The sequence below is a fragment of the Emys orbicularis genome, chromosome 5, assembly GCF_028017835.1.
Source record: "Emys orbicularis isolate rEmyOrb1 chromosome 5, rEmyOrb1.hap1, whole genome shotgun sequence".
NCBI classification, from domain to species: Eukaryota; Metazoa; Chordata; order Testudines; family Emydidae; genus Emys; species Emys orbicularis.
The window spans coordinates 145,455,779-145,468,776 of NC_088687.1; positions in this window are offsets into that span (position 1 = coordinate 145,455,779).

The window sequence follows — 12,998 nt, forward strand, 5'->3', positions numbered from 1 at the left end:
GGGGGAGACAAGAACAGCTAAGAGCGAAAATGCAGCGTCTGTCTCTGGCATCGATTTGGTCCCCCTGTTGCTGGGAACGTGTGGTGAGGATTTTACCTTGAACCAAGTCTAGCTTGTTAAGTTTTAGCTACTAGGAAGATTTTTATCTTTATTTCTCTTGTGCCCATTTCTGACTGTAATGCCTTACACTTGCATTCACTTCAAACCTACCTCTTTGGAGCGAAATAAACTTGTTTTATTTTTAATCTAAACTAACCCAGTGTTGTGTTTGAACTGAGCTGTTTGGGTAACTCCAGTTAAAGCAGCGACTGTTGGACATTGACCCCTTACAGGGGCAACAGCCCTCTACTGTCTGAGCTGCCCCGGAGAGGCTGGACGGTGCAGATCACACGTTTTTGGGAAAATCTGGGACTGGGAGTGTGTTGGGGTCACCCTGCAGGCAGTAACCAAGGCTGCTGGAAGCCAGTGGGTGGCTGTTGTGTTGCTGGAGTGAGAGCCACCGGACCAGGGCTGTGGCTATACACAGACACTCAGGGTGGGACCTGCTGTTTGTGAGCGGCCCAGGCTGGGAGCGACAACAACACAGCCTTGTGAGGCACCCCAGGCTGCAGGGCAGGGGTGACACAGCCCCTCACTGGTCTGGATTGCACCCCGGAGTGTGACAAGCACATGGGCTGATCAGCCACTCTGGGTCCTGGCAAACCCCCCAGGGCATCGCTTTTAGCTGCGTGTCTGGTCACATGCTCACAGCCGTGTTACACAATGTGCAGTCTTGGCTGGCTAAGCCAGGGTCTGATTAGACAGAAGGAAAAAGAGAGAGGAAATAAGGTGGGGAAGGAAAAGAACCCACTGGGGGGTGGGGGTGTCACAAAGTCTCCCATCCCAGATGGTGTCCAGGAGTTAGCCGGAGAGGTGGGGTCATCTGGGTCCCTCTCTCTGGCCCCGGGTGGTCAGGAAGCTCTCTGGCTTAGGGCGGAGATGGCCCAGGGTTCCAGGAGATGGGGGGGTGGTGGCCACAACAATGAAGTTCGCTCCTTCCCCTTCTCTCCTCTCTCAGTTGCCAGCTTCCCCCCTCCCCCGGTCTCCTTCTTCGGAACCTGAAACGGGAAGTGGGGGGTGGAATCAATTCATAGCTCCCGAGGCCAGCAGGGACCCTGTGATCACCTGGTCTGACCCCCTGCAGAACACAGGCCAGGGCCTGGCCCCGAATTACGCCTGAAGCAGAGCTGTGAGACAAACAGCCAGGCTGGCCTGAAAAGTTGCCTGTGATGGAGAATCTACCACGCCCCTTGGTAAATGGTTCCAGTCGTTAGTTCCCCTCCCTGTCAGAAACGTGCACCTTATTTCCAGTCTGAATTCGTCTGGCTTCATCTTCCAGCCATTGGATCGGGTTAGACCTTTCTCTGCTGGACTGAAAAGCCCATTATTAAATATTTGTTCCCCATGTAGGTACCTATAGACGGGTGTGACGGGTTTGGTCACAGAAACTCCCTCAAGACTGTCACTAGATGTGCTGGGATACCACTGAGAACACTCCTCCCCCCCCTCCCCCAGCCAGACAAGGCTTCTCCCCTCCCGTCTCGCTGAGCTAGACACACCAGTCAGCTCCAGCACAGGCCAAAAGGTTGGGCCATGCCCCCCTGCAGCTCACAGAAACTAAGATTCACTTAGCCCAGGGGCTTCTCAGTTAACAAGGACTTTCCCACCACCCAGTATTCAGTCTTTCTGGGAGCCTAAACCCCAAATAAATCCGTTTTACTCTGTATAAAGCTTATACAGGGTAAACTCAAATTGTCCGCCCTCTATAACACTGATAGAGAGATGTGCACAGCTGTTTGCTCCCCCAGGTATTAATTACTTACTCTGGGTTAATTAATAAACAAAAGTGATTTTATTAAGTATAACAAGTAGGATTTAAGTGGCTTCAAGTAATGACAGACAGAACAAAGTAAGTTACCAAGCAAAATAAAACAAAACACACAAGGCTAACTTAATACACTAAGGATCTAGTTACAAATACTAACTTCTCACCCCAGATGTTGTCTCAGGTACAATCCTTTTCAGACCAAAGCTGTAGTTTATGGCCTGGGTCCAGCAATCCCTCATACCCCCGTAATTACAGTCCTTTGTTCCAGTTTCTTTCAGGCATTGCTTTGGGGTGGAAAGGCCATGTCTTGAGCCAGCTGAAGACAAAATGGAGAGGCTTCCATGGCCTTTTATATTCTCTCTGTTGTGGGCGGAAACCCCTTTGTTCTTTTGTGCAAAATCACAGCAACAAGATGGAGTTTGTAGCCACCTGGGCAAGTCACGTGTCCATGAATGATTCAGCTTTTGGCAGGCCGACACCATTGTTTACATGTTAGTTTGAACATTCCCAGGAAAGCTCAGATGTGGATTGGCGTCTCCCAAAGTCCATTGTAGTCAGGTTTCAGAGTGGTAGCCGTGTTAGTCTGTATCAGCAAAAACAACGAGGAGTCCTTGTGGCACCTTAGAGACTAACAAATGTATTTGGGCAGAAGCTTTCGTGGGCTAGAACCCACTTCATCAGATGCATGAGGTGAAAAATACAGGAGCAGGTATAAATACATGAAAGGATGGGGGTTGCTTTCCCAAGTGTGAGGTCAGTCTAACGAGATAAATCAATTAACAGCAGGATACCAAGGGAGGAAAAATAACTTTTGAAGTGGTAAGAGAGTGGCCCATTACAGACAGTTGACAAGAAGGTGTGAGTAACAGTAGGGAGAAATTAGTATTGGGGAAATTAAGTTTAGGCTTTGTAATGACCCAACCACTCCCAGTCTTTATTCAGGCCTAATATTATTGTATTTGCAAATTAATTCCAGTTCTGCAGCTTCACGTTGGAGTCTGTTTTTTAGTCGTAGTTAAGTACTCCCAATTATTTGAATAGTCCCTTCACAATATGTTGGCCAAACCTCCCTTATGTGTTTCCTACAGCAAACACTTCAAATACAAGCATAGAGCCAGCGCTCATAACTTCAGATATAAAAATGATACATGCATATGAATGGGATGAATAGATTCAGTAGATCAGAACCTTTGCAAAGATATGTTAGATGTCATATCTAGCATAAAGCAAATTCCAGTTATGTTATAATTTACACTCATAAGCATATTTCCATAAACATATGGAGAGCAACGTCACAACGGGGATCAAGTCACCCCTTAACCTGCTCTTTGTTCAACTAAATAGATTGAGCTCCTTGAGTCTCTCACTATAAGGCAAGTATCAGGGGGTAGCCGTGTTAGTCTGTATCTACAAAAACAACAAGGAGTCTGGTGGCACCTTAAAGACTAACAGATTTATTTGGGCATAAGCTTTCGTGGGTAAAAACCTCACTTCTTCGGATGCATAGAGTGAAAGTTGCATAGAGTGAACTTTCACTCTATGCATCCGAAGAAGTGAGGTTTTTACCCACGAAAGCTTATGCCCAAATAAATCTGTTAGTCTTTAAGGTGCCACCAGACTCCTTGTTGTTACTATAAGGCAGGTTTTCTTTAATCATCCTACTGGCTTTTCTCTGCCCCCTCTCCAACTTATCAACAGCCTTCTTGAATTGTGGACACCAGACCTGGGCACCAGATCCCAGCAGCAGCCGCACCAGTGCCAAATGCAGAGGGAAAATCATCCTCTCCACTGCTCCACAGGATTCCTGTTCACGCATCCCAGGATCGCATTAGTTCTTTTGGCCACGGTGTCGCACTGAGAGCTGATGTTCAGCTGATTATCCACCATGACCTTCAAATCCTCGTCAGAGTCACTGCTTGCCGGGAGAGAGCCCACAGCCTGTACGCATGGCCTGCAGTCTCTGTTCCGAGATTTATACATGTACATTTACCTGTATTCAAATGCACAGTTTTTGCTTGTGCCCAGATTACCAAGCGAGCCAGATCGCTGTGTCGCAGTGACCTGTCCTCTTCATTAGTTACGACCCCCCAATTTCTGTTTCCTCTGCAAACGTGATCAGTGAGGATTTGATGTTCTCTTCCAGTCATTGATACAAATGTTAAATAACTCATCCCCTCGTTATTTCATCCACAAATTAGACCTAATCTCCAACACACCAATTGTGGTCCACTGATTTCCAGTCCTACCCTTTTGTTCACCAGCCATGATCTTAACACAGTCTGTGCGTTGCATCAGGGGGCCTGTTTGTTTGAACTGATTCAGTCTCTCCCTTTTGCACCTTTCCCCATCTGGTGGGACCCCTTGTGACCTGGCACTCATGTCTTACTGAGAGATCACTGAGACGAAGTGGGGATTTTCCCTTGTTATGTTGTATGTGAGTCTTACTGTTGAGCCTATGTGAGTTCTACTGTTTTGCATGAATACTGTGTGTGCCTCAGTTTCCCTGTGTGCTGCACCAATACCTCGGTGGTGAAAATAGGGGTGTGTGACTTTGGCTGAGACCCTTTGGGGCAGGTGAAGCTGCTCCAGCTACCTGCACGTATGATGCCCTTCGTAACCTGAGACCCAGGAAGGGGATGCAACCAGATGATGACCAGGTGACTCTGCCCAGAAAGCGAGACAAAGAGCAACGGGGGTGTCTGAGGTCGGGTCGCTGGAAGCTGGCAGTCTGCTTGGGGGGACTGTAAGAGGGGGTGTCCAGGGCTTCTGGCCCAGGACTCCCCAAGATGGACTTGGCTGAAAGTCACTGATTTCTGTGCTAACAAGTTCTGTTCTACGCTGTGTTCCTGTCGACCAATAAACCTTCTGTTTTACCGGCTGGCTGAGAGTCACGTCTGACTGCGGAGTTGGGGTGCAGGGCCCGCTAGCTTCCCCGGGAGCCCCACCCGTCCGGACTCGCTGCGGGAAGCACACGGTCTGGAAGGGGATGCTGAATGCTCCGAGGTCAGACCCAGGAAGGTGGAAGCTGTGTAAACTTCTTGCCCTGGTGACAGTCTGCTCACAGAGAGGAGGCTCCCGCAGAGACCTGACTGGCTTCATATGGAGTAGATCCAGAGCACTGCTCAGTGACTGTGACAACTGGTGTTAGCTGTGGGATAAACAGCACCCCGTGGACAGAGCATCCTGCAGTATGTTACTGGGGAGCACTAAAACGAAGGGGGATTAGCAAAAGACAGGCGTGCTGGAGGCTCCGAGAGGTGCGGTTCCAGGAGGCGGAGGAGACTACGGCTTAACCCCAAGAGAGTTGACCCCCGAGAAGGGCTGTTGCACTGAAGGGGTTCCTCCCAGGGACCGTGGGGAGCTGAGAGAGCACAGGCCTGTGAGGCCATGATCACTTGGGAACAGCGTGGAGACGGCCTATAACCGTCTCCTCAAGAAGGACGTTGTAGAGCTGGGCAGAGAGAGGGGGCTGCGCATTGGAAAGCTCCCCAAGGCACAGCTGATTGCTCCGCTGGAAGAGGAGAATCGCTCTAAGGAGCCGGTTCCTGACCCAGCTGGGGCTGCGAGAGAGGCTGGGAGCAGCCGGGTGTCCCGGAGACTCGTGTCCCTGACCAGCTGGAGGTCTCCACCGGGTTCCCCGTCGGTGGATCTGAGAGGGATGGGATTGGAGTTGAGATTGAAGGAGTCAGAGGACCGTGAGAGACAGGGAAGGCATGAAGCAGAACAGCAGGAGAGACAGTGGCAGCAGGAACTGGCGATGGCGGAGCTGAGAGGGACCCGCCCAGGGGTGAGTGGGGATGGACCCCGGGGTGCCAATTCTGCAGGGAACCTCGACACTAAATTGCTGCCCCAGGTTCAGGAGGGGGGAGATATAGATGCCTGTCTTGGCCTTTGGGAAGGCTGGCAATTGGAATCACACTGGCCCTGTGGAAAGGCTCTGGTATCTAGCCCTCTTCCTGGCAGGGCCGGCTTTAGCAAGAGCGGGGCCCGATTCCTGGGGGCGGGGCTTGCTGCAAGCCCCGCCCCCAGGAATCAAGCCGCGCTCCGGCCGGGGTTGCCGGGCTTGGGTCCGGCCCGGAGCCGTGCCGCGCCGCGGGGGCCGGGCCAGGCCGGGCCGGAGCCGCGGGGGCCGGGCCGGGGCCGGGCCGCGCCGCGGGGGCCGGGCCGGGCCGGAGCCACGCTGCGCCGCGCCGCGGGGGTCGGGCCAGGCCGTGCCGGAGCCGCGGGGGCCGGGCCGGGGCCGGGGCCGGGCCGCGCCGCGGGGGCCGGGCCGGGGCCGGGCCGGAGCCGCGGGGGCCGGGCCGGAGCCGCGCCGCGCCGCGGGGGCCGGGCTGGAGCCAAGCCGGGCCAGAGCCACTGGGGCCTGCGTGCTCGGCCGGAACCAGGGCCGGACTGGGCCGCGGCTCCCCGGAGCCCTTCTCGCACCCCCCGCCACCCCAGCTTACCTGGTGCTGCCTGCCCGCCCCTGCTTCTTTTCAGGGGAGGGGCGGAGCGTTCAGGGGAGGGGAGGAGGGGGAAGTGAGCTGAGGGCGGGGTGGAGAGCTGCAGCGCGGGGCCCTCCTAGCGCGGGGCCCAATTCAGCCGAATCGGCTGAATCGGCCTAAAGCCGGCCCTGCTTCCTGGGTCCCAAGGCCACACAGCTGTTTAGCCAGACGGGGGTGGACGGGCTCCCACTCCTGGCCCCGGCCTATATGTCTGCATGGAGTCTCCTGGGCTCAGGCCCCTCGGACCCACAGTGGGAGCGGAAGGTGGTGGTCAATGGGGAGACCTGCCTGGGGTGGCGAGACCCTGGGACAGAGAGAACTGTTGTCAGGCCCCGGGTGGTGCAGCCGCAGAGGCTGAGGGGCTGGGTGACCTGGGTGAAGGTCCCTGGGATGAAGCCCCTCACCCTGCCTGTGGCCTGGATCCCTGTGCAGACGCAGGAGGGGTTGGGCTGGCTGGCCATTGGGGTTCTCCAGGATATCGGCTGTGAGGTCCTGTTGGGGGGTGACTGTGTCTCTTTGGGACAGGATCCAGGCCCCGCTCCTGTAACGGCCGAGGATTTGAATTTGAATCCAGGGAACCAATTGGCTAAGATGGGAATGGTCAGTGAAAATGCAAATGACCTGGCTGGCAGGAGGGAGGGGCTGCTGGGCTCAGGATACCTGCCTGTCTGTAACCAGACCCCTGGGGCTGAGTGGGAGGGAGAGATGCTCCCCGCCCCCCCTGCACACCGGAGAGGGGGCTCACGCTGGCTCTGATGCTGTGGGCAAAGCAGCGAGCTCACTGCCTGCCCTCACTGCAGGGCCGGTTCCAGGCACTAGCCTGGCAAGCAGGTGCTTGGGGCGGCCGCTCCGGAGAGGGGCGGCACGTCCAGCTATTTGGCGGCAATTCGGCGGACGGTCCCTCACTCCCGCTTGGAGTGAAGGACCTCCCGCCGAATTGCTGCCGCAGATCGCGATCACGGGGTTTTTTTTGTTTTTTTTTGGCTGCTTGGGGCAGCCAAAACCCTGGAGCCGGCCCTGCCTCACTGGGACAGCAGGGGCAGAGCTGAGCCCAGGGGGATCGGAGACCCTAGCTGAGTGTGGGGAACCACAGCCAGGCCGGGACAGCTGCCAACCAGGGCTGCCGTGTCCAGAGGTGCAAAAGGCCTGGGACAAGGGTAAAGCAGCCTTGGGACCAGGGCCGGCGCAACCCATTAGGTGACCTAGGTGGTCGCCTAGGGCGCTAACATTTGGGGGGCGGCGACCGCAGCAGCCGGATCTTCGGCCGCCCTGGTCGTCGTCGGTATTTCAGGGGCGGGACCTTCTGCCGCCTCTGTCGGGGGCGGCATTTTGGGGGCGGGACCTTCCACTGCCTAGGGCGGCAAAAAAGCTGGCGGCGCTCCTGCTTGGGACACCTGCCTGTCACAGAGGAGCCTTTTCAGAACGTGGCCCTGGGCTTGGTGAGGGACGGATGAGAGGGGAAGGCCTCCCCGGATGGGGAATCAGTGCTGGAGTATGTACTGACCTTCCGGGAAAAACTCGCTGAGCTCATGGTTCCGGCCAGGGAGAACCTAGCCAGGGCCCCAGGGAGGTGGAAAGTCTGGTACGACCGCTCAGCCTATGGCACCGGGGACCGGATGAGGGGTCTCGTCCCAGTGAGGAAGAATAAGCTGCAAACTGCCTGGGATGGGCCCTTCAAGGTCATCCAGCAGCTGAATGAGAACAATGTGGTGGAACTGCCCAGCCGGGCTCACAGCCATCAAGGGGACCAGGTCAACATGATGGAGCCGAACTGTGACAGGGAGAGGCTGGTACTGGCCGTGTGTGGCCACGGGGAGAAGGGGGAAGATCCCCTAGTGGGTCTCGTCCCTGAGACAGGAGCCTGGCCCTTGCTGGAATCAATTCCCCTCTCTGTCCGGCCAATCAGAGGGGGGCCAAGAGGGCCATTTGGCCTGGGCCTCAAGCTCAAAGGGGGCCTCAAATTTAGACACTTGTTAATTTTTTGGCATTTGATAAGTTTGCAACTTGTTTTTATGCGCATCCCTATCGGACCAAAATGTTGTAGTAGGAGGAGTTCATGTTTGTATTTTGTATAATTTAGAATGAAGGATATAATAATGTAGCTTGTATTAGAAGTATTGATGTATGATTTGACCATATCCTGCCGGCCACCCTTTTTGAATAGCAGAAAAGAATGGCCTAAGGGGCCATTGGTAGAAATGCATCAGACAGGCTGCCTGTGTCTGAACTGATGTTAAGGCAGGAACAGACCAGAACAGTCCTTATGGCTGATTCTGGTCACCTTTTGTTTTAGGATAAGTTTTCATTACAGTATTTGCTATAAGGTCTTGTTTCTTATCTGCATTGCAAACAAAGTTGTGTAAGGTTCTTTTGTAATCTCTTTAGTAACCATATAACCCTTTAAAAAATGTAATCCTGTCTGAAATTCTCTGTACAATTGTTTGGTGTGAGTAAAGGATGTGTGCATGGTTAAGGATGAGTGTGAAAGCCATCACAAATGTCCAGCTGGTCAAGAAGAAGTGAGTGACTTGGGGCTTGGCTACACTCGGGACTTAACAGCACTGCCGGCAGCGCTGTGAAGCGCGAGTGTAGTCGCACCGCCAGCGCTGCGAGAGAGCTCTCGCAGCGCTGTATGTACTCCACCTCTCCGAGGGGAATAGCTTGCAGCGCTGCGAGCGAGCGTGCAGCGCTGCAGGCACTGATTACACTGGCGCTTTACAGCGCTGCACTCGCTGCGCTCAGGGGTGTGTTTTTTCACACCCCTGAGCGCAGCAAGTTGCAGCGCTGTACAGCGCCAGTGTAGCCAAAGCCTTGGAGAGACAGCGCGAAACCATCAGAAAACATCCATTGTATCTTATGCTAAACAAGTTAGCAGCATTGACAGCTTCAGAGGTGAGGCAAACACCCTTGAAGGCGAGACAACAAATAAGAGATAACAGCGGAAAACTCCCAGCTCCTCACGCGTGCTCAATCTAACTGGCCATTAGATTGACTCGAGCTAGGACAGACTGGTAACTATAAGACCATCTGCAGGAAGTGTGTGAGAGAGAGAGAGAGAGAGAGAGAGAGAGAGATTAAAGGCATATGCTAACTGTTGTATTTTCAATAAACGCCGTGTGTTGCCTTTTCCCCTGAAAAAGATCCCGTGTGCTTCTTATAAGCATAACAATGTGACACTCTCTCAGCTTAGAGCTGCAAATTTAAGCAAATAAGAGATGTGATTTGGTAAAAGACATAATTTTTTTGTTAACTGATATAGATTTTGTCATATTAAAGAGTTAAAAATGTTCATAAATATTAATAAAAATATATAGGTTCTGATGGCACAAGACTAGATGGTGATGAACCAATACTAGATTTTTCCTCAATAATAAGTGCATTTGCACAGAAAAAGGCTAGAAAAGCATTTGTTAAATAAAAAAATATTCAAATTATGTCTCACTCTTTTTTTTTGGTGCCTTATTTTGTTTTCATGTGTGGTCATTTTTTATTTTTATTATAGCGAGGGGCCTCAAAAGCTGGAAGTGGCCTGGGCCTCTGGACCTGTGAGAGGGCCTGTGACCAGCTAACCCCTTCCTAGCAGGCTGCATTCGTACCAACAGCTGTTTTCCAACCGGCCTGGGCTCACTAACCAAGCTGTCCACTGGGTGGAGACGGGAGCCAGCCCTCCCATCAGGTGTTCCCCATTCAGAGTAAGAGGGAACACAGCCCAGGCCCTGGAGGGAGAGGTCAGAGACATGCTGGCTTTAGGGGTGTTCCAGCCGTCCGCCAGCCCCGGGGCCTCTCCCTTGGTGCTGGTCCCCAGGAAAGACAGGTCGATCCAATTCTGTGTGGCCTATCGGAAGCTCAATGCCATCACCATGTCTGGTGCCTGCCCACACTTAGGCCTGATGAGATCCTAGACAAGTTGTGGGGGGACTCGGTACCCCACGACCAGGGATCTCAACAAAGGCTACTGGCAGGTGCCTTTGGATCCAGATGCCAGGTTGAAACCTGATTTTGTCACCCCTGTGGGGCTGTACAAAACCCTGGTCCTACCTTTTGGCCTCAAGGAGGCGCCGGTCACCTGCCAGTACCAGGTGGATCACTTACAGGAGGGGGATGGAGAATTTTACCCTAGCAGACATTGATGATATTTGTGCCATTAGCCAGACCTGGAGGACCAGGAGTCCCAGGTGAAGAGGGGGCTGGGTCGCCTCCAGGATGCAGGGCTGACTGTAAAAGCTGGGACGTGCAAGGTGAGGATGGCAGAGGTGTCGTACCTGGGCCACAAGGTGGGAAGCGGCTGCCTAAAGTCAGAGCCGGCCAAGACGGTGGCGATCAGAGACTGGCCCGCTCCCCAGACGAGTTCTGTTCTATGCTGTGTTCCTGTCGACTAATAAACCTTCCATTTAGAGGGGCCTGCACCCCAACTCTGCAGTCAGACGTGACTCTCAGCCAGTGTAAAACGGAACTTGTTAGCACAGAAATCAGTGACTTTCAGCCAAGTCCATCTTGGGGAGTCCTGGCCCAGAAGCCCTGCACCCCCCCAAGCAGACTGCCAGCTTCCACGGACGCAACCTCAGACTCCCCCCTTTGCTCCTCCTCCTTCTCTTTGTCTCGCTTCCCAGGCAAAGAGTCAGTTGGTCGTCACCTGGTTAAATCTCCCTCCTGGGTCTCAGGTTACGAAGGGCGCCAGTCATAGCATACGGGCAGGGAGCTGGAGCAGCTTCACCTGCCCCAGCGGTCTCACCAAAGTCACACACCACTAGTCCCACCACCGAGGTATTGGTGCAGCACACAGGGAAACTGAGGCACACACAGTATTCGTGCAAAACAGTTAAACTCACAGAGGCTCAACAGTAAGACTCACATACAACATAACAAGGGAAAATCCCCACTTCGTCACACACCCAGGGGAAATTCGTACTGATCACAAGAGAGGTGCCGTGCTCCAAGGAGGACACTCCAGGGCAGCACCCGCTGAGGAAGGAGCCGTTCTTTATGTGAGAAGCGGCACAGACAGCCCCCTCCTCCACACTGGTCTGAGGAGCTGACCAGAACCCAAGTGCATGTGACTGGTTCTGGGAGCCAGGGATGGAGGCAGCAGCCTGGCTAAGCTGAGGAGAGCGTGCCAGTGACCTGTTGGTCAGGTCAGGAGAGGTTTGCTAAGGAATTGTTCCAAACACTGAAGCCGGTAGCAATGGCCCTGGACTCTCTGCAGAGGAATCTGTGTCCCGCTGCTGAACTGTGGGAGAAGCTTGAAAAATACTTTTCTTAATGGTAATTAGATGATGGGAAAGTGTGTGTCTGGTAGTGCTCTGAGCACGCTCCACACCAGGCCCTCGCCACCAGCCACCCGCCCACACCGGTACCTGCCTGCGCTCCCAGACGCACACGTGTTTGCTCGTGAGCACGCGGGAGGCTTTGTGCAAGCAGCAGCTTTCTGTTACCAGCAATTCAACTGCCAGGCGCGTCTCCTCCAGCTCAGAACGTCATGTTCACCAGTGAAACGCATCAGCCGGGGCCCTGCCAGGGTCGGAACCACCTGGGCACTGCCAGCCCCTTACCCTGGGGCACTGTGGCATTGTCGTGGATTGCAGGGTGTGCCCCGCCTCCAAGCTTCCCACGGTCTCTCTGGGTGCGCGCCTTTAACGGGCTGGCCTGGGCTGCCACCTTTGTTTTTTAAAACACAAACGTGAGCCCCGGGGCTCCGCTGCTCTGCGACGGGGCCCTCAGGCTCCAGCGCCCCGTTGGCACCGCGGCTCCCCAGCTGGTCCAGCCGAGTTCAGACCCTGGGAGAGACTTCGCCCCTCTGGGAGGCAGCACTGCCAACTTGAAGAGATCAAAACTCGAGCTGGACCCCCCGAATCATGACACTGGAATAAGCTGATACTGTGGTTTTGCTTTGTGAACTCCCCTGGCCCATCCCAGGGGTGTGCATGTGACGGTCAGTGTCGCCCGCTCGCCCTCGTGTATGGGATACGGGGATTTTGGCTTCTGCTCTCACCCCCACATCTGACCCTCTCCTGCCCAGCAATTAATCCTGCTCCACAGCCCCCCTCAGTTCAGTCCCCCCAGCCACCATCATCACCACCCCATGAGTTCAGCCCCATTGCCCCATCGACCCCCACCTCCCTCAGTTCACCCTCCCTTCCAGCACCACCCCATCTGCTCAGAACCCACCATCAACACAGACCTCCCACCCCATCAGCCTCCCTGCAGCCCCCAGGCCCTAGGTCAGCCCTCCCAGCCTCACCTCTGCTCCTTAGGGGTCTTCACTCTCCCCAGGCCTGGGGGGCTGCAGTGGGTCCCCTCTCCCCCTTCCCAGGCTGGCAGGGGAGCAGCTGACAGCTGGAGCCCGGCTGACAGGATTTCTAGAATTAAGCCTCCCTTGTAGCGCTCTCAAATGTGGGGATTTGCTTTGTCAGGTGATTCAGGAGTTATGTGAAATTCCCTGCTGGGGTAGCCCCAGAGAGCTTTGTGCCACCAGGTAAATGGATTCTCATTGTCTTGCAAGGACTTTGGAGAAGCCACATGGCTTTGTCTGGGGCGGGGTAACTCCTGGCTGACTGGCGAGTTGTTGTAGGGGAGATCAGGAGTTTACTCAGCGATTGGGACTCTCCTGAGTTGGCATGTCGGGGTGGGTCCCCAGCAGGACACTGCAG